The sequence below is a fragment of the Anas platyrhynchos genome, chromosome 3, assembly GCF_047663525.1.
Source record: "Anas platyrhynchos isolate ZD024472 breed Pekin duck chromosome 3, IASCAAS_PekinDuck_T2T, whole genome shotgun sequence".
In the NCBI taxonomy this organism is placed as follows: domain Eukaryota; kingdom Metazoa; phylum Chordata; class Aves; order Anseriformes; family Anatidae; genus Anas; species Anas platyrhynchos.
The window spans coordinates 16,597,522-16,621,926 of NC_092589.1; the positions used below are offsets into that span (position 1 = coordinate 16,597,522).

A 24,405-nucleotide genomic window follows, 5' to 3' on the forward strand; every position below is an offset into this window, starting at 1 on the left:
CCTTTTAGGATTTAACAATAAATCCCAAGGCTGCCCTGCCTTTGTGAGGGATCATATTCTCCAGCATGTATGCAGATGTTGCTTGCCCTCTTTTCATCTTGGTTCTTCCAGTGCATGTGAAAGACGTACATAGGGATACTGGTGCTTGAAGAACTTGCTTCATAGAAGGTGATGTCATGTCTGTGCCAGACATTAGATAATTTATTACATCTTTCTTTTACTGTGTGTTGCTGTGTTTCTTTTGGGGTTTGTGATACCTGCTTCCTATTTAGAATACAGTGTGAGGTCTAGTTAGGATATATGTAGAACTGCTGTTCTTCATTATTCCAAACTATGCAAGTTTTGAGGGTAGGATTATTTGAAAGAAAGCAATGGGTAGACTTTTCTGACCCTACTATTCAGGGATTGCTAGTGTTCTTACAAGTCATGTTTTCCATTCCTGTTTTTTTTTTTTTTTTTTTTTTTTTTGAAATACTATGTGCAACTTTTAAAGAGTTGTTACCCTTCCTAGTTGGAAGCAATCAATCTGGTCACAGGTCCTGTTCTAGATCTGGGACCATTAGATATACTGACAGATTTTAGTGCTCTAAGGACACTCGGATGCTGTTTGAATTTTTTTAGTGGTTTTATTTTCATATAAACAATTTTCTGGGATCATCTCAATGTAGTCTTTCTCATCTCTTCTCTAAAAACAAACAAACAAACAAAAAAACTCTTCTGTTTTAAACTGTATCATCCTTTTCAAAAACTAGGCTAGGACTGTTTGAGGGGAAAAAGTTTCTAACAGTGCCAAGTTAAATCTGATTTTCTATTAAATTAGATATATAGAGGGCATATTAAATGTTAACAGTGTCTAAGATTGATTATTCCATTTTGGGTTTATTTACTAGGATAGTAGGTATTGTGTACCAGCCTTGACAATAATTGAAGTGAATCGAGTTTAAGTGGTAGAAGAAGGACTTGCAGATTTAGTTTGTTTTTAGATTGCTTGTCTAAGCAAGTAAGCACTTTCCACTTTTTTAGCCCCAGGAAGGATGATATACTGTAAGCTTTAAAGGACTCATCAACTCAAGGTTAGGTAAGGACTGTTTATTATGTTTTATCAGAGACAGAAAAAGTACCCTGGGGATGGGGAAATTGAGTGTGTTACACAGTTTCATCATAAAAGGTGAGGGAAGAACTAGTCTGTCATGATTAGTGGTGAATGAACTGGCATGGAATAAATATTCCATCTGTTGCAACTAGCACAGGTTCTAAATCTTGGGATCAAACATATGCAACCCTAATGATCCTGGCTAACACCCAGCAATAGATTAGCTCTTCCTAATGTGTGAAGGTAGCTTTTGAAAGCACTGGTGCACAAAGGTCAGATAACAACTTCCTTTCCTCCCATGCACAAGTCCTTCTGCTTCACAGCCCAACTCTGAGCCTCCTCCTTCCAGCATGCCAGGCATGGCACTGGGCAGAAAAATAAACTCTTGTTGCAGGAGGTGTCACCAGTTGATACAAGGGTTTTAATGTCACCTCAATTGAGTTCATCCTTAAAGAGGGAAATACTAATGTTTCTTGTCAGTGTGAACTGACACTGGAAGGCATGTTAAAAAGAAGTTAGTATCTCAGCAAAAAATAAACCTGAAAGTTTAAAATATGTTAGGTTGACATTTAATGTTTATTACTGAACAAGAGAAGAAAAATGGAAGAAAGGCATTTTATAAATCTTTTTCCTCTTGGCCTCTGACAATTCTCCCTTCCCCCCTTTTTCAATAAATAAATAAATAAATAAAAATGATATATATATATATATATCTATGAGCAGTGTTTTGGCACTGCCGTATTAAAAATGTATGGGTACATATTCATTAACATTTGTAAATGTTCTTTACATGAGTCATAACTCTGAGCACTGTGGGAAATGAACATGAGATAAATTCCTATGTCCTATAGATTTTAATTCAATGATAATGCGTTCTTAGCAATTTGGGTAAGATTGTAGGGTCACCTCTCACACTTTTGGTTTGGATCTTTTTACAGGGAGAAGGTTACTCATCTCTCCTATTCAGTTTTTGAAATCTTAGGATACAGCCCCTATATTGTTAAGGACCACAGCAAACAAAACACAGACTTCGTACTGTTAATTTGTAGCATCTATGAAAAGGAAGTCTGATTCATCACTTACTGATGTCAAGGGTTTTTATCAGTTCCAAAAGACCAGGGATGGCATTTCTTTGAAATACTAAGGGTGGATTTATTTTCTTTCTTTTTCTTTTATTGTTCCATTAAGCATAGGATATGATGTGTTTGGGAGGTTAAAAAAAAAGTGTTTCCCATGAATTTTGTTCTCTAGCAGAGCAACGTGTTGTCTTTCATAATAAATTCAGTAAGTGCTTGGAAACTTGTTCATGCCTCTAGGTCTCACACACTTTAAAATATTCATATTCGGAAAATACCTTGTAATAGGCCAACAACACTCAGAACGACTGAGAGTCTCACTTGGTCCTTAGTCTCAAGGAGCAAGTGCTTCAGTCTTTTTCTCATTTAATCTGATGGCTGTTCAGGTCCTCTACAGAAACAAAATCAGTTGTCTTATATGGCTGATAAAGAGTTAAGCTGGAAAGGTGCCACTGATACAAATCAAAACAGGCTGTTTCTGTTATTAATTTGGGAAATGACTCCTTTTCCAGCAGGCAACTGGCATTTAGTAAATAAGGAAAACTGTGATAAGCAGAAAGAATCATGATCTATTATTTCAGCTTGATCACTTTTGGAAAATGCAAAAGTTAATGAGGTAATTTGTTGCTCTAGGTGAGCTGCATGTTTTTCAGAATGACTAAAAGTGGCAATGAAAGTATAGGTGAGGTGTAATATGCTCTGGCTTTAAAAGCGAGACACAGCTCAAATACAAGCGTTTTCTTTTCTTATCTTCTACTTCATCTTCTACTTCACCACAGCACACAAACAAATGCTCTGTAAAGGCTTTAATAAGATGACAAACCTACACTGCAAGTCCAGGATCTGCTGGACCATAAGAGAAACAAAAATAAGACAAAAAAAAAAAAAAAGCTCCAACCCCTTCCTAATTAGTTGACTTCAGCAAGGCTTGTAACCTTACATGTGCATCTAGCTTTGGGCATATGAATAGTTTCCCAGAATCTAGCATACTTGTGCATGCCAGACAGTGACTCACTGGTCCAGGACCTGGCTAATGGAGGTGTTCTCCATAGAAGCTTGAGAGAAAAAAACAATTTCTTCCTTCAGGATGAGCTGTGTGGGCAGCACAAGTCTTGAAATGCCTTTTTCAGGAGGGATAGAGTCCAGAGGTGTCTCCAGGCAGCAGGAAGCCTTCCTCTGTCCACGGAAGAAAGGTATAGTCTGAAAAGTTATGGTTCCCACATATGATGGAAGGAACTGGCAAGCAATACACTGACACTGGGATGGATCTTTTTGTATTTCCAAGCTTTCATAGAAAACACTCATAGAAATCTATAGTAAAACTTCCACAGACTTCTGCAGGTCTTGGATTGAGCCCTTTCCTTCCTTTCTTCCTCTTTTCCTTCCTTTCTTCCTCTTTTCCTTCCTTTCTTCTTCTTTTCCTTCCTTCCTTCCTTCTCCTTTTTTTTTTTTTTTTTTTTTTTTTCAGTCCTATAATATTCATTCTGATGAGGTTCAACCAAAACACTAAAGTTTAATAGAAATATTTTGTTTTGTATGAGCATTTGTATCTGGAGCTCAGTAAAACCAATTACTAGTTGCATTGAGAAACAAAAAGGAAGAGACTTGTGTACTTTCCTGCACATTGGTGCCTTAAAAATTAATATTTTCTACTTCAAAAACATGCTGAATGAAATTCATGTCTCATTTATCACTTAAATAGTAATAATAGTGTCCACTGCATGCTGCAGGCTGGATTCTGACATAGGTGGATTGACAGTGTTCGGTCAGCGGAAGCAATAAACAGATCAATAACAAAATGTTGCCTGGGGGGCTGGAGGTGTGACAAGTCAACCATGATTTCAGACTCTTGCTGGGACCCTTATTAAACTCATTTGTACATCTGAAAACAACCGATGGCTCATTGGGTTGAAGGTAGCTGCAAATATTGGTCTGAAGCAGGCTTGAATCTTATCAGTGCCCCAGAGGAACAGGAGTGCTCAGGCTTGCTCTTTTGGAAGAGCGAGAAGCAGCGAGATCCAAAATGTAATTAACTAAAAAGGCAATGTTGTATTTGATTTTTGTTTCCTTCCCCATAAATGTTGTCAGTGGTGGTTTGGACTGAGCGCTTTTCTTATGTGAGGGAGAAAAGTAAATCAGATTTTACCTGTCCTATCTTTGTACTCTCTTGTTACTCCCCACTAAGTGATGGCAACGCACCTCCAGGGCGAAGGAAATAGCTTGCTCCTTCTGGTCACTTTACTGGAGGGAGTGATAATAAGAGAGTGCCTTGCACTCTCTCCTGCCACGCTTAGCAGCTGCCTGACCACAAGGCTGTCGGAAAAAAAACTTCTCTCTTCAGGCAGCAATGACTCAGGTTTCTACTTTTTAGCCTGTTAGGGCTGTGTCTCAGTTACACTGCCCTGGAGGCGACTGTTGTTAGGCCTTTTGCCAGGAGAAGTTCCTACAGCCACAAACAGGCCTTATAAATGTTTTGCTCACCTTTCAGGCCAGGAAAGGAGTGTGCCTGATTTGAAGGTTAACCGAAATGAAAAACATGGAAGCTTGAACACCTATTGTGTGTTCTTATTTTTATCAGACTTCTGTGGGCAGGAATGAGGTCAGTGGCAGGAGGAACTGTGGTGTTCCAGAAGCAGCTCGGGAAGCTGCTGAGCTGCTAACCACAGGCACCTGAGTGGGCAGAGCATGGCCATCTCTCACTCCTTTTGGATGAAAGTGCCTAGCCTGCCTGGAAATGCTGCTTTAGTATCTGGTGCTCAGCATGCTAAGTTAAAACACTGGCTACTCTGAAGTCTCCCTCTGGCAGGTTGATCAGAATGGGTGATGACCTCACTTTCACAAGTGCTCTCCGGGAACATTATTATTATTTTTTTAATATATAAATTAACAAGTGACTCTCTAAGGAAACATTTCACTAATACTAGGTATTAGCTCCTTGCTGTGTCTCTAGTTTAGCAGCATTTCAGAAAGGATCGTTATGGGTAGGGTGGAGAGTGTTGTGGTTTAGCCCTGACAGGCAGCTAATTACCACAGAGCCACTCACTCACTCTCCCCAGGTGGGATGAGGGAGAGAATTAGAAATGTGAAAGTGCAAAAACTCATGGGTTGAGACAATGGCAAATTACTAGGTAAAGCAAAAGCTGTGCATGCAAGCAAAGCAAAGCAAACCAAGGAATTGATTTGCTACTTCCCATTGTCAGTCAGGTGTTCTAACACTGCCAGGAAAGCAGGGCTCATCACATGTAATGGTTTCTTGGGAAGACAAATGTCATCACTCCCAATATTTCCTCCCCCCTCCCCCCCCCTTTCCTCTTTCTTTGACCCACTTTTATTTCTGAGTGCGACTCCATGTGGTATGGAATATTGCTTTGGTCAGTCTGGGCCAGCTGTCCTGGTTCTGTCCCCTCCCAGTTCCTGGGGCACCCCCAGCCTCCTCACTGGCAGGGCAGCATTAGAAGCTGAAAAGTCCTTGGCTCTGTGTAAGCACTGTGTGCATTACCTGAAAGAAGCTCCTCACTGTGAGAAAACTGTCGCACCTTGTGGGATGCTTCCTGTACTCAAGAAATGAGGATCCCATGAACTTTGCAAAACAGCATGATTGCATCAACCATGATTTCAGCTATGTTGTTTTCTGCTAGCTGGTGCGTCAAGCGTTGGCTAGCCATCTATAACATATCTGACTCAAGATGAGCTAGACTGTTCACAGAAACCAAACCCATGGTGGTAGTTAAGGTTTAGTGATTAAAAGAAAGTGAGAAGAATCTGTGTGTAAATTTTGCATAGATTATTTTATTTTTACTGAATCCATCTCAGACTGTACACAGATATTCTGTCAAAACAAAACTTACATTTGCAAAAGCATTTAATTCCATGGGGTTTAGATACTGATTTAATTTGCAACCACACAGCAGGAACTTTGTTTGAAAATATAGGGGAAAAATTGGACCAGTAGTCAGACCTCAAAGAAAAAATAAATGAAATACAAATAGCTTGGAGATGACCTAGAAAAGATCACAGCTGTTTTCTGTTTAAATGGACAAATATTTTTGAAAAGAAAATAAATAACCATAGAGAACTTATACACTTGACGTTTAGGTTCAGCGGCATATCACTCAGCATAAATGCATAAATAGCTTATCCATGGCACTTAAATGGGTTAGACAGACACTAAGAGAGAGGAATGGTACAAACAAACAGAGACTTCATACTATTGCCAAATTCATCAAATTCATCCTGGATACAATGAAGAAATAGTACAGAACAACTATCTCTAGGCTTGGGTGACTGTCTAAATAGGTTTGAGTTGACTCATACAACAGGTTCCACTGGATAATTTGGAGCTACTCACATGCAATTGCAAATAAACAAGAATACATTCAGATCTGTGTCTTCATTTCTGCATACATAGATATAGGATAGTTATACAGAGTATCCAAAATCTAATCAAATTATGTCTTATTTGTAATCAGATGCATAGTTCATTACAAGGTATAGCTTAGTATAGTGCATAGAAAGATTACAGAAGTTCAAAAGAAAAAAAAATAATTAAAAAAAAAAAAGTAAAGCTTTGTGTTCTAGGTGATAAATACATTTAAACACTTCATTGCATAAAAGTAGGACTGATAACTGGAGTATCTTCGCCAAATAAATGTATGCAAAATTTTTAACCTCTCCTTTGTGAGCGGAAAGTGTCATTTTCCTAATCATGATCAAAACAGATGGAAAAAATCAATGTGGTATATACACAGACTGGAATGAGCACATTTTATACAGAAGTCTTCAGAGGTCTACAGTTATTAATGCAATCAATGCTGCAGCTTTATTGCATAAAATTCTGTATATCTATATCCTTACTGATTTCTGGTAAGTGAACATTATGAACTTCGCTAAAAATTTAAAAATCTCATCAGACGTTACAAAGATGTTCTCCTTTATCTTAACCCTTATTTTGCTGCATTTAACAAATTAAGTTTTTTTGTTTTTTTTTTTTTTTTTTTTTTTTTCCCTTAGAGGATTTCAAAGTGTTTTCCGTCAAAAAATGTGCACAATGGCATTTGCGTTATCTTTTTTATATATAATGTGCTTCTGAAATTATTTTATTTTTCCTCTTAAAGTGCTATCTGTTTTTTTTTCTTTCAGCATACTAAATAACAATTACTTATATGAAATAATCTTACGTAAATTAGATTCAGTAAGAACAAACAATCTTATTTCTCTACAAAAATAACAAGAAATTCCAGCAACCCAAAGAGTCCAAGAAAAAGCAATATTCTTAGCACTGTTTCACAGAGGAGGTGGGTGATGCTACCTACGTACTTTATGTGTAGGTATAGACCCATGAAAGAAGCAAATGAATCAGGCTTTTCAAGATGTCATCTGGAAACACATCATGAGGAGTAATGATCAAGTCACTAAGTAATCACAAAGAAAGTATCATTTTACTTCTAGAGTAACACATTGGTCCTGTTCGATGTGAGTTTATACATGGGGCTGTTAACAATGAATGGTCTCATAAAGAACAGTGCTGAACTACAGTTATTTATTATTTTCTTCTCTAAAGAATTAAGATTGGCTCATCTTGTAGGAAATTGCCTGACTCTTTCATGCACTTTATCACCAGTCTTGATTTCTGAAATCAAGTTTTCCGTGTTGCTTCAGCTGGTAAAATATTTTTATCTGGATTATTTAAAATGGTCATAAACTGGTGCAAACATTACATTAGAGAACAAGATTTTAGTGTAAGAGGAAGAAGAAAAATAATTTGCTGTTTATATTGAATGTCTATGTATTGAATAATAATGCGCTCTAGTAATTAGCTTTCAAAATAGAGCTAGTAAGATGGATAAACTAATGAAGAAAAATAATTTGTTATACCAGCCTTCATCAGATTTTAATTTAGAGTATGTGATTGGGAGGAATATTTGGTGAGATGGAATTTCTGAAGTATAATTCAGTAGGACATATAAAAGACTAAAAAAAGAAATTAAATTTTATCCTTTAAAATTTGTGAATCACACATGGATGATTGCCTTAAAGTGTTTTTTTTTTTTTTTTTTTTTTTTTGTGTGTGTGTGTGTGTTTGGTTTTTTTTTTTTTTTTTCATCTACTCAGTATGAGCAGTCCAGAGATTTTCTTTCTGTTGTAGTGGACCAAGAGAAGCATCTATCATTAAAATTATGTGGCAGGTTCCTTATAAATCTCTTTCTCATTTTAACTTTACCAAAGTGCAGAATCATGGTCATGAAATTTGCTGTGCCTAAAGTCTTCTGAAGGCTGTTCCCAACATTAGTTGCTAACGGGTCAAAAAGGATATCACTAAATGCATTTGTTTCTACCTTCACATCATCATACTAAAGACATAGTCCTTACTTTTGTGTCCTTTTAATATCTAAATTTTGGAATGGGATATCATCAGTTGTAGTTTGAAGTATAGTAAACTGTTAATCTTTACTAATGTATTTTTTCCTTTTTGTGGAAAAGTAAGTCCAGAACTACCTCACGTACAACAGCATAATTCCTGTGATTTCAGTAATTAAAACAAAGCAAAGCTACTTTCCTACCTTAATTATTTATATTGTATTATCCATTATAGTTATGAATACAGTGGAATTAATGATGCTTTTCTAATTTACACCAGCAAAGGCATAATATACTGCCCAATATAAGTAGCTTAATTGGTATGGAGTGAATGTCACTTTCTTTAAATAACGTTAGTATCCTTCTTGTGCAATTCATTAAAATACACAATGTGTCTGCCTATATTATTAGGGCCTCATTGGCAAAGCATCAGAGAGTAAATGACAAGAAATATGAAATCTCAGGCATGTAGTTTAAGACAAAAGAGGAATTTGTTCCCTGCCCCAAATAATTCCAGCCTTATACATCCACCCTGCCCAGGATGGCAATGCACTAGGGCAACTTGAGAGAAAGAGAACATGTGTGCATGTGTGTTTAAACACAGGAGAGAAAAAAGAGAGAGGATTACAATGAATTTGAACACAGTTGTCATGGAAAATGAAATTACTGTTTTTCCTCTGCAAACATAAAGTTAGAAGCAAAGTCTTTTAAAAAATCAGTAATAACTATGAAGTCTGCTGAAGTGAATGCAAGTCTATGACCTTCTTAGTGCCTCTCTATTGCAGTAAATATTTTATGACTGTGAATGGAATTAATAAGATCTAAGCCTCGCATGTACAGATATGCACCACGTACACAGAGTGAATACATGCTTGTGCATATCAGACACCAGAGGTAATATTCCCAGGGAGAAAACTTCAGGGCTAATAGCAGTTTGTGTGTTTACCATAGTGTGCTAGGCAATTCTCAAGTTGGAGGAAGGGCTTTTCATAATTTCTCTGCACCTGAAGGAGATGGGCATCAGAGAGTGGGGGCTAATTCTGATCTGTGCTGAGATATTAGCAATGCTGGATTTTAATGCTCCGTACCTGATGAATAATTGCATTAATCAAACACTGGCTATTTACTTTCCTTAAGCAATCAGAAACTCTGAGTGCAGATTTTAGTAGTGAATTAGTCTGCCATTTTTATTCTCATGGACCTTGGCCTGATACAAAAATTGAGGTCAGTTGGAAGACATCCACTGATTTCCACAGGCTTTGAATTTTGCTCTGTAGGGACTGAACTGAATTACAGCTAAAATGACTGGGAGTCCTGAATCCCTTCCACATGTCCCTGACCTGTGAGATATTTCACCTCTCTCCCTCAGAACAGATTTCAGCTCCATATATTATGTTCATTAGCCATCTTAAACCCCTGCTGTAAATCTTATGGACTGAAAGGAAATAAACCATCAGTTTAGGAAATATACGGGGCCAGATGAGAAAATTTGTATTAGGCAGAATAAATCCACTCACTTCTGTGGGACAATTATAATAATTTGCGTTATAGTACAATTATTTTCAAATTTTCATTTAAACCATTAATTAAAATGTAAATTATTACACTTCTACTTTCTACTCTTTATTAGTACAATTAATATTATGTAGAAGACAGCACACACACACACACACAAAAAGAAGAAATTAAGAACAATTTTGGGAGGAAGAATAGTTATGTGACTGGTGGAGACAGTGGAGACATCGATCTCAATTCCACTTTTGCTCTGCTACAGATACCCCACATACCTTCACATAAACTACTGAATACCTCAGCCTTCCAGATTCAAGATGGGTGTAGCAATCCTTGCTTTTCAGGTATTTTCTGTTTGGACTGTAAATGTTTCAGAGCATGTTTGTCTTTGTAAGAATGCTTGTATAACCCAAGAGACTTGCTGCCTCTCTTGGGACCCCATTAAGTAACCTGTGATACCTCTAATTTCCCTCTTTTGCTTTGGGGATCTTGCAGAACTCTTGTTTAAAACTTTTCATTGGCAGCATACGAGGCAGGAATCGGGAAGGTATATATAATCTCTTGTTAAAAAGAAAAAAGAAAACCTATTCAGCTATCGCCTCTTACTCCTCTTTTGCTGTGGTGTCAGTGCAGACCAGGGCAGTCACACAGACTGGACATGCCCTAGCATTCTGTCTGTGTTCTGGGTGAGGTTAAAGTTTATTATTTCAATTTTCACTTCCTTTTGCCAATTTAACGGCTATTTGCCATAGCCAGCTCCACTTCTTTGGAGTTATCTCACCTTCTAGATGTTTTTTGCCACCTATTACTCTGCTTGTCTGTTTTTGAATTAGGACTGATAGGATGTTAGAAATGAAAAAGAAGTGTCAAGCTACCTGAAGGAGATAGATTCCTGAAAACCTTAGCAGTATTTCTAAATATAAGGGGAAATCTCTTGTATCTTACTCTTATTTTAAGATGCACAGGAGTAAAACATGTTTATTTGTGTTAGATTTTTTTGGGGCTCGGATTTTTATTTTTTTTTTTAATAGTTTGTAAATAATTGTGTCATTTGTGCAATGTTCATGCACACTGTTGGAAGTTTTGTCTAACTTGTAGCATTTATTACTGTATTATCTCAGCTTTGCCATTCCTATTAAGCTTTAACTCTTCAAGTTTCTGTTCCATGAGGTCCATATGTTAATTAAGAGAAGTCAGCGATATAGATGGGAACAGAAAGGGTTTCTGATAGTTTTGAAGGGCAGAAGGAGGGCATTTTGTAGGGTTCTGTCATTTCTCTGCCATCCATAGCGCTTTCAAGACAACTTGAAAGTTTTCTGGAATTTCCTTGAAAAGATATAGAGGGGGAAATAAAGTTTACCACCAAATGCTTTCTTGTGTGTTTTTTGTTTGGTTGGTCAGTTTTCCAAAAGGCTCAGAAAAAGCATTTGGACTTTTTATTTTGTTTATTTATTTATTTTTAAGGACTTGATTACAAGAGTTGTGAGACTGAATGAGGAACTCTAGTGCTTTTTTAAAATTCTTGATTTAAAGTTTCTGGTTTATATGGTTAGAGGGATTAAATGAAAGTAGAAACATTCATCTACACCCTTTGTCATGTTAAAGTCTCTTTTCACTCTGACAGTGTTGCAGGGCAGCTTGGTTAGAAAACACTAATGGTTTGCCCCCCTACTTCAGTATCTCTTGTGTCGTGTCATGCCAGCAGCTTCACCACAAAAGCAGAATGTAGCCAACTTACCACTTTCCCCAGTCATCTTCAGGCTTGTCAAGCGCGTGCAATGGCTTTGTGCTTAATGGGGTTTGTGCTTAATGGACTTCATGGTGGAGCTCAGACATAAAATTTTTGCAGGAGGATGGGGTGGAAGAGAACAATAAAATGTAGAACTGAATCTTGTTTCAGGAAACCCAAGCCTTGTGATGAACTAAATACCACACCATGCCATGGGGACACCTGTTGCACCTCAGAAAATTTCTGCTCTCCTATCCTATCTCCCCAAATCTCCTACCCTGAAAAAAAAAAAAACAACCAACCAACCAAAAAAACAAAAAAAAAAAACAAAAAAAACCCCCCCCCACACACACACTATGTTTTGGGTGCTCTTTTCTCTGACACAGGCCAGAAAAGACAGCACCATCAAGAGCTGAGGCCCATTCTCTGTGGAGCACAGGTGTTATGTGTAAGGGAAAACCTTATCAAGGGTGTTACTGGTATGGCTGTACTTTGAGTTCTGGAGACAAGTCAGAGGCTGTATGTGGACAAAAATCTATTACTGACCATAAACTCTAAATGTAAGACTGCTGCTTGTTCTCTTCCAAATATTTAAGAATAATTGAATAGCCTAATCAGAGCACTGCTTTGCCTAAATGAGAGAGCTTAAATATTTTACCCCGTCCTATTTAAAGATTAATATGGTTGTCCTGGTTTTCCTATACATTTGTTAATGTGGTTGGTTTTGTAAGAACTCTGCGAACCCCCGTGGTTGTACTTGCCAGATCTGCATGATTGTATAGAGGGCTCAATAGTAATTTTTATTCAGTGAAAGAGGTACTGCCTATCCCACTGATTGTGAACTATGTAGGGCAAAAAGGTTTGAGGAGGATATCTAAAACACAGTAGTCCTAATTTAAAATAATTGGGGCCCTAGCCACACAAATGAACTTAGAGAAATCTTGCTGGTTTTACACCAATCTCCATTAAAGTTAAAATGGTTTCAGGTAGCAGACTGCTTCCAAGGAAGGGTATTTCCAGGAATGAGGATATACGTGTATTTAGTGTGACTTGTGATTATAGATGATTTGTTTCCTTAACAAAACAAAACAAACAAAAAAAAAGTTGAATAATGTATTTTGAAAATGGATCCATTAGGCTTTTTACTTTCCTGGTTCTGGTTCTGTAAAGAGTGTTTGCAACAAATGTGCCAATAGCCATTGTAACTGAGCTGGAAAATAGGAAGTGAGGAGTGTAATGGTATCTTCAAATTCCATGTGCTGATCAGAAATGCAAGAAATTTAAAAGAAGGGCATGTGACAGGGTGGGAAAGATGTTGAGAATTCAAGTAAGAGGAAGCCATGCCATGAGAGCATTAGCATAACTGAAGATGAGAAAAACCTTCAGAGCAGCTGAGTGTTTGCCCTTGTCTACCAGACTTGTATTACAACATAATAACTAAACCAAATGCTTGAAGAACCAAAACCAATCCTGCATGGCTCAAAGTAAGTGATAATACCTAGATTTATTTCAGGAGAAACAGTAGTAAGTCCCAGACACTTGTCTCTTTTATTGACTTGAGCATTAATTAATTTATGAGTGGGTTTCACATTTCCACATGTTGCAAAATTATAGGGTTGAATTAATTATTTGGTAATCATTGAATCCCATTAGGTGAAACAATATGGAGTTGTTCAGTAGCTTAAACATTATTCAACATTAGTGTAGCAGTTGTATACTCATTACAATGATGATGCTTTCATTAAATATACCTTCAATTAGTTCTGGTTCATTTTAATCTCTACCTCCTGAAAAAACATTCAATCAAGCACTGTGACAATAGCAGAATGATGAATATGCCAGGGCCAGTTCTGCTTAGTCCTTCAAGGGTACTACACAGGCTATAGTAAGTTGAACTTCAGAAATGTTTGCCTTTCTTTTCCTTGAAACTTAATATATAATCACCAAGTCAGAGAATATCCTTAGTTGGAAGGACACAGAGCATGATATGTTAGACATCAAGACATGCTATTTTTCTTTAACGCTTTAAAATAAAGAACATTAACGATCCAGCCATTTACAACGTTGCATTTGGACCCAGCAGAAAATAAAGGGGAATCAGGGCATGTCTTTCTTACCTGCCTCCTCCTTGCCTGTCATACTCAAAGCAGTTTGCCCTTGTACTAGAGGACCTGCTTCCTTGAAGCTATTTTCCACCTCTCCCAGTTTTGATCCTTTCAGCAATCTTAAGGTGGTGCAGAGACAGGATGGCTGGCATCCCCAGGCCAGTACTGAGGCAAGGGATTTTTGGGGTCACAGGACTGTACAGGGAAAATAAAACCCATCCTGAGAGACAGAGCTGCCCCCAGGGCAAGGGGGAGGGCATGCCCCTTTTCACCCACGAGAGACCTTTCTGTTTGTAGAGTTATTTACAGCAGTGGCTATCCTAATAAAACCTGTAAAGTGGCTCCTACAATGTGATATGTGGGTAACCAGTGGGTTTTGGCTCCCCTCAGAGCAGTACTGCACTACCAGTTGCCTTGTAACAAGTTCTGAAGATATTGCTTTGCTGCTTCTCTTGCTTATATTTAAATGAAAACCATCATTATTAATCAGAGAATTAGAATAGCTAACAAAGGAGACAATTCTTATTCCCTGGAGGATGTGATACAGGGAGTCAGTAATGGATACAGAGCCTTTCCCCTTTCAAATCCCAGCAAGGGCAACCGTGACTGAAAAATCATTACCATATGCTATTTTGTCTGTCATCTTTGTGAAATGAGTAAGTAGACTGGACAGATTCCATATTACATAAAATAATATTACTACCAGCATCTTTGGAGCCTCTGCAAGCTAGCTGAATGTAGCAGAGGAGAATGTGGGGGAAGTGAGAACTGAGAAAAATTCAGGCCTACACTACATGCTTTTTTTGTGCGGTGATGTTTTTGAATATGCAGCTTAGAAAGCTGCATTCCATATTCATAATCTGTGAATCTGAACTCTTTAATATAGTTTCTTCTGGGCTCTAAAAGATGTAAATGATGCATTCCTGGTTAATAGTTCTCTCCAAAACTTGGATCTGAATTTTTTCTACCCACTCAACTTGCATAGTGACAGTGTGAACTTCTTCACAGTGACCTGCTACAGTTTCTTTTAGAAGTGCCACCCACTAATATTACAACTATTAACCCATCTGAGCGTAATATTAATGAATTTATTCTCTGTTCATTTCAGTTCTGCTGCTGAAACACATATATGAAGAGTTTCTTCATGCACTTTATGTGCACTTGTCCTGGGAAATTGTGTGAGTACTGTGTACTTCAATTTCATTTGCTGTTTTGGTTTCTCTAGCAACTAGAAGGTGCCTTTGATCCCTCTACCATCTCTTTGTTTTTTGCATTTTGATGATTTTATCATGAATTCATGTTTAATTCATGTTGAAGTGATGCAGTAAGTGGCAACACTCAAAGAAAAGATACTTTCTGCAAAATCAAACCATATTCATTTGAACTCTGTATGAACTACTCCATTCCTTTCAAGTAGAATATATTAATGAGGGCAGATATTAAAAAAGATACTTATACTAAGTAACATTTATTATCTCATCTGAGACTACAGTGGAAGTAGATCTATCAGATTAAAAAAGAGTGTGGTTTGAGTAAACTTTTAGTTGAAACACGTTGACGAGTGACTAATTGTTTTGTGTTGGCTTTTTGATTTTTTTGTCGTTTTTATGTCCTTTTCTACTTCTGCATTACATATTCACTGTTGTACTTGAATTTTATGGACAAATCACATGAATAATTAACAAGACATGCACAAATGTGAAATATATTTCCTCTGGGGGAAAAAAAAAGGCATATAAATTTCATGTGGCACGCTCTGTTTGCAGGCAGTTTTCATCTTTTTAATCAGAGGCTTCCTGTGAAAGTATTAGTGGGGTTGTGTTTTTTTGTTAGTTTGGTTTTGTTTGTTTGTTTGTTTGTTTTTATGAATTGGGATAGAATCAAAGGAACTGTCTGTAATTCTTTCAAAGGAAACCACAATGACACGATGTTGAAGGTACCCATAGCTCTGGACATGAGATGCATGTAGCACTTTGAGATGGGTTAGGCACAGCCCAGGAATATAAATTGATAGATGTCATCATAGGACACTAGCATATAACATAGGGCCCCTAGTGATGCCATCTTGCATGGATTTTAAAGGACCCCAGCCGCTTTGCAGTGCAGTTAAATTTATTTATACAGCTAGTGGATCTTCTGCAGGTGTCTAGATTCGCCTAACATTAATACTCAAACTCCTTTTTTTTTTTTTTTTCCCATAGAAAAGCATCTTAAGCATTTGAGTTTTGACATAGTAGGAGAGAGTTGTATGCCTACAATGTTGCATTAAAATAAATGTATCCTAAATTGTGCTCCCTTCCCCCTCCCCCCATGGTTTTAACGTCCATTTTGAAATATCATCATGATTTCTGTTAGTCATAAAGTCACCACTTTCATGCAAAAGTGGGTGTCATCTGCCTGGGTGGCAGCACACTCTCCCTGCTCACCAGGTCAGAGCAGAGGAGGAGTAACAGGACAAGTCACCACTGGGATGACACAAAATGCATAACACTATGCTTATAATTTAAGGCAAATGAAAAGCAGACTATCAAAGAACAATTATGCTTTATGAGAAGAAAATAACTGTGAGTACATAAAGCTAAATTGGATTATATTTGAATATATGTAAAATTGATTGAACTCAAAATTTAATCTCTAGGACACCATTTTAATTTGCAGTTGCATGCAACAATTTATCTTTTTGAATGGTTATTAATTTATTTGAGAATTGCTGGTCATCAATGTTTCCTCTGGATTTTGGTAGATGAAATTTTTAGTAGTTTGTTATAGGCTGGACTGTTTCATGGTTTCTTTAGCATAGTGAGCTTTTGTCTAAACAGAGACCTTAGCTGCAGTCTACAAAATTATTGGAAGCCTTGTAACTGTTGTTCATAATGATGGTAGCCATTTGAACCTATATGACATTTACTACTGAAATAAGCTGATGTAATGACACAAGACTACTTAAGAAAAAAGAAAAAGCCATGTGATGTTTAAAGTGAACTCAAATGCGTTTGGTTTTCACAAAGATCCCTTTGATTGATGTAGGGAGTTCTGAGACAAGGGAAGTGGGTTGGTTGTGAATATAGACTTGAATATGCTGTGAATATAAACTTGAACTCGGTCAGGTTGATGATCAGACTTTGTGATCTTGAAGGTCTTTTCCAGCCTAGATGATTTTTATGATTCTATAAGACAGAATTAAAGGTAAGCAATTTTTTATTTTTTTTTTTGTGGACGTAATAAAAGTGATTAGCTGATATTTATTATTTTTTTCTGCTTTCTGATCAAATTCACCTCTTGGCCAAGGCATGTGACTTGGAGAGTACTTACTACTTCTTCGTTATGGGTCAGATAACATGTGAAAATGTGACTCCTGTTACACGGAATCAGCTCTGATGGACAGCTGTGGTGCCTGTGGAAAAGAGATGGGAAGAAAGTGCAAGAGGGGAAAAATAAAAACAGGTGGCAAGGGGCCCAGAAACAATAAAAGTCTGAATGAGAACACCTTTATCACTTCTGCAACAGCAGCTTAGAGGCCCAAGGAGAAAAATAGATTTTGTAAATCAGGGTAAATATTTTTTACAGGGTGCAGTGTGCAGCTTAAGAACCCAGTTGGGAAAAATAGCTTTTGCAAATCAGTAAAGAAAATATATTTTCCTGGCTACTGTTTAGGAGCAGGGGGAGAGAGGAGATGGAAATAACTTTTACAGGGCAAAGAACAAATGTGTATGTATATATGTATATATATTTTGGGAGGACTCCATAAAAAGCTACATTTAAAGAAGCCTTCTCCATTGCATAGCCACATTTACTGGTTCTTATAAAACCTGTAAACCTTTGTGTGCATTTTTATGCATTAGTTACTGACATGCACTTTTATATATACTAAGTATTTGTACAGATAAAAACATCTCTTTTTAGAACAATGATTCTACATGTGATGACTTTGGAGAAGCCCTTTTGAATTAAGAGAAAATAACCAAATACATTGTATGGAAACTCCTACTGAAGTTAGAGGTATTGAGCAACAAATCATTACAATGACCCTCCCAAAGATTATTACTTAGCTTATCAAGGCAGTTATGTGAAAAGTTCATAATGTTGTGTAGGCCCTCACGTAGCAGAGGTTGGGGCCATGATTAAGACCCCCCAAGTTTTAATGCCCAGTTATAGGACCCTTTGCAGGGGCATGATGCCCATTATTGCTGGTACAGGACAGGCTCGTTTGTGAGAACAAAAGGATGATATTGGAAATAGAATTCTTAACTAGACATCTTAACTAGATAAGATTTTTATTATTATGTCTAGTAAATGGAATTGGTTAATAGTGCCAAGAATACTGAAATTGGATGGAATCATATACAAATGCCTGATATTTTTTGTTTTGCTTTTTTTTTTTTTTTTTTTTTTTTCCATCTGATCCATCTTTCTTCAAGATGGACAGGAACTGTGTACAGATTGAGAACAGAATAGACTGGCAAAGAACATACTGAATATCTACCCACTCATTTTTAATTTTTTTTTTTGGACGTCATTAAGAAGTTGAATAGAAAAGATCAGAACACTAAAATGATTCTCATCTTATTAAAAAAAAAAAGTCAAAATATTTCTTTTAGTTCTTTTGGCAAAACCAGGCTTTGGGATCGTCTGACTTTTCTTAGTTAGTCTGCATTGAAACAGACTCTTGTGCTTACTTGAAAACTGGGGCAATTTTTTAAAGAGCAGAATTGTCTTATTTCTGCTCCCTATATATAAAATGATGCAGGAACAGTCACCATAACAAATAAAATGATGTATTACCACTGTCAATGTAAAATGTTATATCGGGCAAGATGCTTCCTCCTTCTCTTGGATGTGTTATTGTTATTGATGGCAGCTCTGGGTGTCTGTTGCCAGTGAGTGTGCTGGGAAGCTTTTATATTCCTCCTTGTGAAAGGACAACTTTTTTGCTTTGACATCTGTTGTCCAGACTTCTGTACATTTTTCATTTGATCAAACCTTTTGTAAGTGTCACCTGTTTTTAAAAAAGAATTTCCCCTAAACAGTGTCCTCTTTTTAAAACAAACAAACAAAAAAGTGATACCTACAGCTCTTAGCTTCCTAATGAGACCTTCCTACCCAAGTAGGGGCAGTAATGGAAGATGTTGTATGGGGGAGGATGAGTTTTTAGTTTGTTTTTAGTTTCTCACTACTCTAACTTGTTAACAATGGGTAACAAGCTTTGTTAACCTCCATATGCTGAGTCTGTTTTGCCCATGGCAATAATTGTTGAGTGATCTCCTTGTCAATATCTCAAGCCTTGAGCCCTTTGCATCCTGTTTTCTCCTGCTTTTCCTTTGAGGAGTGGGAATGAGAGAGTGGTTGTGGTGGAGCTCAGCTGCCCAGCTGGCTAAAACCACCACAGGGATATTCAGACTGGAGAAGAGAAGGCTCCAGGGAGACCTCATTGCAGCTTTCAGTGAAGGGAGCTTATAAAAAGATAGAGTTACTTTTTACATAGGCAAATAGTGGTAGGATAAAGGGGAAACGATTTCAAACTAAAAGAGGGTAGATTTAGATTAGATATTAGCAGAAAATTCTTCACTCAGAGGGTGGTGAGGCACTGGCACAGGTTGAGAAGTTGTGGATGCCCCATCCCTGGAGGTGTTCAGGGTCAGGTTGGACGAGGCCCTAGGCAACCTGATCTAGTGGGTGGCATTTCTGCCTATGGCAGGGGGATTGAAAGTAGGTGATTTTTAAAGTCTTTTCTAACTCAAGACATTCTATAATTCTGTAAATATTGTATTAACTCAAATAGGCTGTAGTTTCTTAAATTTTGGAATGGATGAGCTTACTTGGTCTGATATCTCCTTTTCCAGCAAAACAACCCGCTTATGGTGGGTTTCAATGCCACCTGTTAGTCAAAAATTAAGGTAGCCACATTATGTAAGGAAACCATTGTGAAACTTGCTTAGGACATGATGCACGTGTTCTGTGTGCTTGTAACAACCTCACCTGTGTGCTAAATTGACTTAGTATTAGAAGAGCTGCAACTGTATGCCAGGTGGATAATAGAAGTGTTAAAGCTGTACTGCCCTTGGACATCTGATGGTACTGTCCTGTGGGTGTCTCCCTGTCCCTGAGAACTGCTGCTCTGGAGTGTCAGGGATCTGTGCAAAATCATGGTAGTAAAACAGCAAAGCCAGAAAGCTGATCAGGTGTTGTCCAGTAGCCTTCCAGGATTCAGTGAACAATAATCATACATGTACAGTTAATTCTTCAGGCAAAGGAAAGCAACAGTTCACACATTGATTGAGATGGTCTGGGGATCATCAAGAAGGTATTTTAATAGAAAAAAAGACAATCTTATTAAAATTTAAACATTTTTGTAGTGTTGGAAATAGAGTTTGAACATATATCCAGTATGTATTTTTAAAATGCTCCATAAGCCAAGTACAAATTTATATTTTATATGAACCTGGGATGCCTTGGCACTTCCTACTAGGAGTTTCAAGAGCTTGTTTTCATGTTGTCCAGAAGTATCCTTAAAAAAAAAAAAGAAAAAGTAACCACTGGCTGGGTTGCAAGGTGTAACTTCAGAGGCAGCTCAGGGAATCACAGTTAAGTATGACCAACCTTCCAACTGTTATTTCAGAAGGAAGTTATCTAATACTTAGATGCACTAAGACAAGATAGTGTTAAGATAAATGATAAGATGTAGGAGTTCAGGAATGCAGGAAAACCCTAGTTGCTATCTTGTTTGCAGAGCGTAAAGACACTGAGGTGTGCCTTGTTGTGTATATCTTCTGCATCATTTTGCACAGTGACATGTTTGGTTTAAACAGAGATTTATACTGGTGTTAAAATGTTAATGAAACTTTCAGGTACCTTCACTGGAATAACACAGCATTTAATATGAGGATGACACAAATAACTCTTTACAAGTCCTGTAATCTCAGTGATTAAGTACGTAATTTTGCAGGTGCATGCCTGTGTTGTGTAAATAGGTGCTTTTAAATTGTGTCCAAATCTGAACTTGAGTGTTCAGCTGCCATTAGGGCCTTTTTTTTTTTTTTCTTTGTATAGAATAAGCCTCTGAATTGGTGCCTGATTTGTTACTGCTAATCAAATACTTTTATCACAGTAATGGCCTGAAGTTGCACAGGAGACATTTACATTGGACATTAAGAATAATTTCCTCAGAGAGAGAGAGTGGTCAAGTGTTACACTGGGCTGCCCAGGGAAGTGGTGGAGTGCCCATCCCTGGAGGTATTTGACAAACATGTGGACATGGCACTAAGGAACAATGGTTTAGTGATGGGACTCAGTAGGTCAGGTTGATGGTTGGGCTTGGTGGTCTTGAAGGTCTTTTCCAACCAATGATCATATAATTCAGTGATTCTATTTGTGGCTGTCAGGTATCTTCCTTATAAAACTACCTCTGGAAGGAACAGCCTGTTTTTTATTTTTGTTTTTTTTTTTTTGTTTTTGTTTGTTTTGTTTTTAATTTATGTTGGTGTCCATTTGAACTGAGTCAGAATCCTGAAATAAAGCCCTTGTTGAAAAGGTGATTTGCTGTCTGGACTAACATTTCCTTTGGTTGTTCTACCTCTGGGTCTGTTATTTCTGTATAGGGACTGACATTTCCATTAAAGGCCACCTTGAAGCTACAATTAGTAATTACAATCAGTACTTAACAGTAAATATTAGAATGATAGGTGTATTGTGGAAAAATCTAATAATGAGGAATTGATATAATGAGCACAGTGATGATGACACTGAGTTTTCCTCAGCGGAGGAATGTGAAATGTTAAATTGTACATAATCATGAAGCAAGGTAAAAACATGTATTATTTCTGACTCTGTTATGTGACAGTAGGCTGCCGCTTCATTCCTTCTCTCCACCACTGGTGGGACACCTGTGGGGTCCACGGGCTGGGGAAAAGCCCAACAAGAACTGTTCAAAAAAGGTTCCTCGAGATCTGAGATGGAAGTATTGTTCAGTAAGCAGAGCTGAGCAGGCAGTCTGGCTGGCCAGGAGTATTTGAAATGGGGAGTTGTGAGCCTGTGCCTGCTGTGCTTGACAGTTCTGGAGAGGGGGGTCACAAGAAGAATACATGCAAAGCAGGGGGATGATGAGAGACTTATGGAGCCATTCAACCATCCCTGCGGAAAACACAAATTATTTTCATGTGAAGAAACAGCACCAAGGTATTTTCTGCTTAACGTAGGATATGGAAGGGTGTGTGGCAGTGTGTGCTACTGTGTTCTTCCTTTTTGTTTTGTTAAATTACTATGCTTAAATAGATCTATTGTACTTCCCTGGGAGCCCTGTTGCTCTATCGTATTAACACAGAAGTTAGCTAATGAAAGGACTCCATCCCTGCATTCTCCAAACTGTGGGAAATTATTGTTTCATTTGAACTGACCTGCTGAGTGCTTAAGCAGTGCTACATCCTCTAGGACAGGTTTTGTTTTTTGTTGGTTTTGATGTTGATGTATGAAAGAAAACCAAACCAAACCAAACCTATAATTACGAATTTCAGATTTAGTCATTTACTGCACCCTTGTAGCACCAGTAAAAAAAAACAAAAAACAAACAAACAAAAAAAAACACAAACAAGAAATAAAAAACAGTTCTTTCTCTGACAGTAGCAGTGTGGCACAGAACCTAGTATCTAGTATTTCTGTTTTACTCTGAGAGTGGAGAGAGAAGGAAGTTATTCTTTAGAAAAGATATTAATTGGTTTGCTTCTCCTTTTGTCCATTATTGATCAGGGAGGCTACACTTCTACAATTTTAAAATAGTAACACAAGTATTATGGGAATGTTTCATAATTAATTATTGGGTTAACTTATTATTACTATTGAAAAAAATTGTTACAGAATGCTAGAGGATAATCTTTATTATAACTTCTACAAACTGTGTGAACAAGCAATCTTTTAATCTTACCAAAATTATTGTTGAAATAAAGGGATTCTTGCTTGAATAAAAACTCAGTAAGGCCTACAGAAGTACAGTGCAGTAATCATGTGCTGGGCAGGGCATGATGTAGTGCAGCAGGTTGTGCACATACAGGTTTATAGCCCAGGGATATGGTGTATGAATGGAGAGTTCTCCTTGCAAGGACTTACTAACTTGGGTGAAGAGTGAGGCTCACATCATTCTTCTGCTTCCAGAATGAGAAGGGGCTTGGCTTAAAACTATATTATTGTCAGGTCAATTTCTATGTTTCTTAGGCATTTTTTTTTTACATATACATATATTTTAAATAGTACCCTAATTTCATTTTTCTGCTGGAGCTTAAAATTTTGTGCAAGATTGTGCTGAAATAAATTATATATATATATATATAGTATAAACCTTACAATTATATATATTACAACCTTACAATTATATATATTATATATATATGTATATATATATATATAGTATAAACCTTACAATTTTAATTGTTAAAATTGGTTCCTGATTAAAAGAAGTGTAGGATAAAGAATCTTGTAGTAGTCATGGGTTGACTTATCACTTGCTGCAGTACAAATGCCTTTTTCAGAATTGGATGAAAACAGGAAGATACATTTCATTTATTTTCTTGCAGTGCTTGTGGCTAGTTGCCAGCTTGTCAATGAGGTGCTCCAAAAAGGACATTGAATCATGACAAGAACTGTCAGTACAGCTGTGTTTTTCCATCAAAATTGCATGAAACAATAAACTTCATGTGGTTTTGAAGTGAAACTGTATTTAAGGTCTAGCTTGCTTGAAACAGTGCCCAGGTTTGTTTGCAAAGTTCTGGAAACTTTTTGAATAATGCCCAGGGTAATATCTTGCTGGGATCAGAGAATATGACTGTCTTTGTATGATTCAGATACTGATTATAGAGATTTGAACTAAATTACTCTCACATGCTCTTCTGTGTATGGGGTCCTTATGTCATGATGATTTATAGCATTATGAGCTAAGATAAAGGCTGTAGGCTACTTCATCTACAGCCATTTAAGTCTTTTTTCCTTCTCTCCAACACAGAAATGGAACTTCAAGCTTGTCTTCTCTGCAGAGCTAGATAAATATCACTTGTTTCAGCATGTGGTAGCTCTCACTGAAGTTAGATTTATCTTCATAAATGACCACATTTTGGAGAGGTTATCTCCTGTTGTGTGGTACTTATGCCTAATTTGTTTGGGGATTGCAATGCTTTGACCCATGGACAGAAAGAGATACCAGAATGAAAGTCACACAATTCAATCAGTTACAGACTGTGGCAAGGCAAGATCCCATATATTTGCCTGCGAATGTCTGCTTGTCATGGGCGCAATATATAAATGGGAGTAACAGTTACAGTTGAGGAGTTCTGTAGAAAAAATGAGAACAACAACCAAAAACAAACAAACAAACAAACAAAAAAACAAAACACAAAAAACAGACGATTTTATTTGCTGTGTTGTTGTTGTAGGTTTTTTTTGTTTGTTTGCTTTTTTTGTTGTTGTTTTGTTTTTCTCTCCAGGGCCCAGCAGAATTCAAAAAGAGGTGATGAAACTTTATCCTTCACACATTAAAACTTCAGCTTGCTGTCA

General features: G+C 37.2%; 1 long non-coding RNA gene across 4 annotated transcripts in view; it reads left to right on the forward strand.

The window, feature by feature from the left end:
- Positions 1 to 24,405, forward strand: part of LOC106014739 (uncharacterized) — a 254,942-nt gene that overhangs the window by 114,284 nt on the left and 116,253 nt on the right. For 3 of the 4 annotated variants that reach the window (XR_005264916.2, XR_002398865.4, XR_005264914.2), the window contains one exon: positions 14,981 to 15,050. This is a non-coding gene — a long non-coding RNA (uncharacterized lncRNA). Of the gene's footprint in view, positions 1 to 12,248; positions 12,328 to 14,980; positions 15,051 to 24,405 lie in introns of those variants that run through there. The other variant, XR_011808042.1, reaches the window with a different exon arrangement.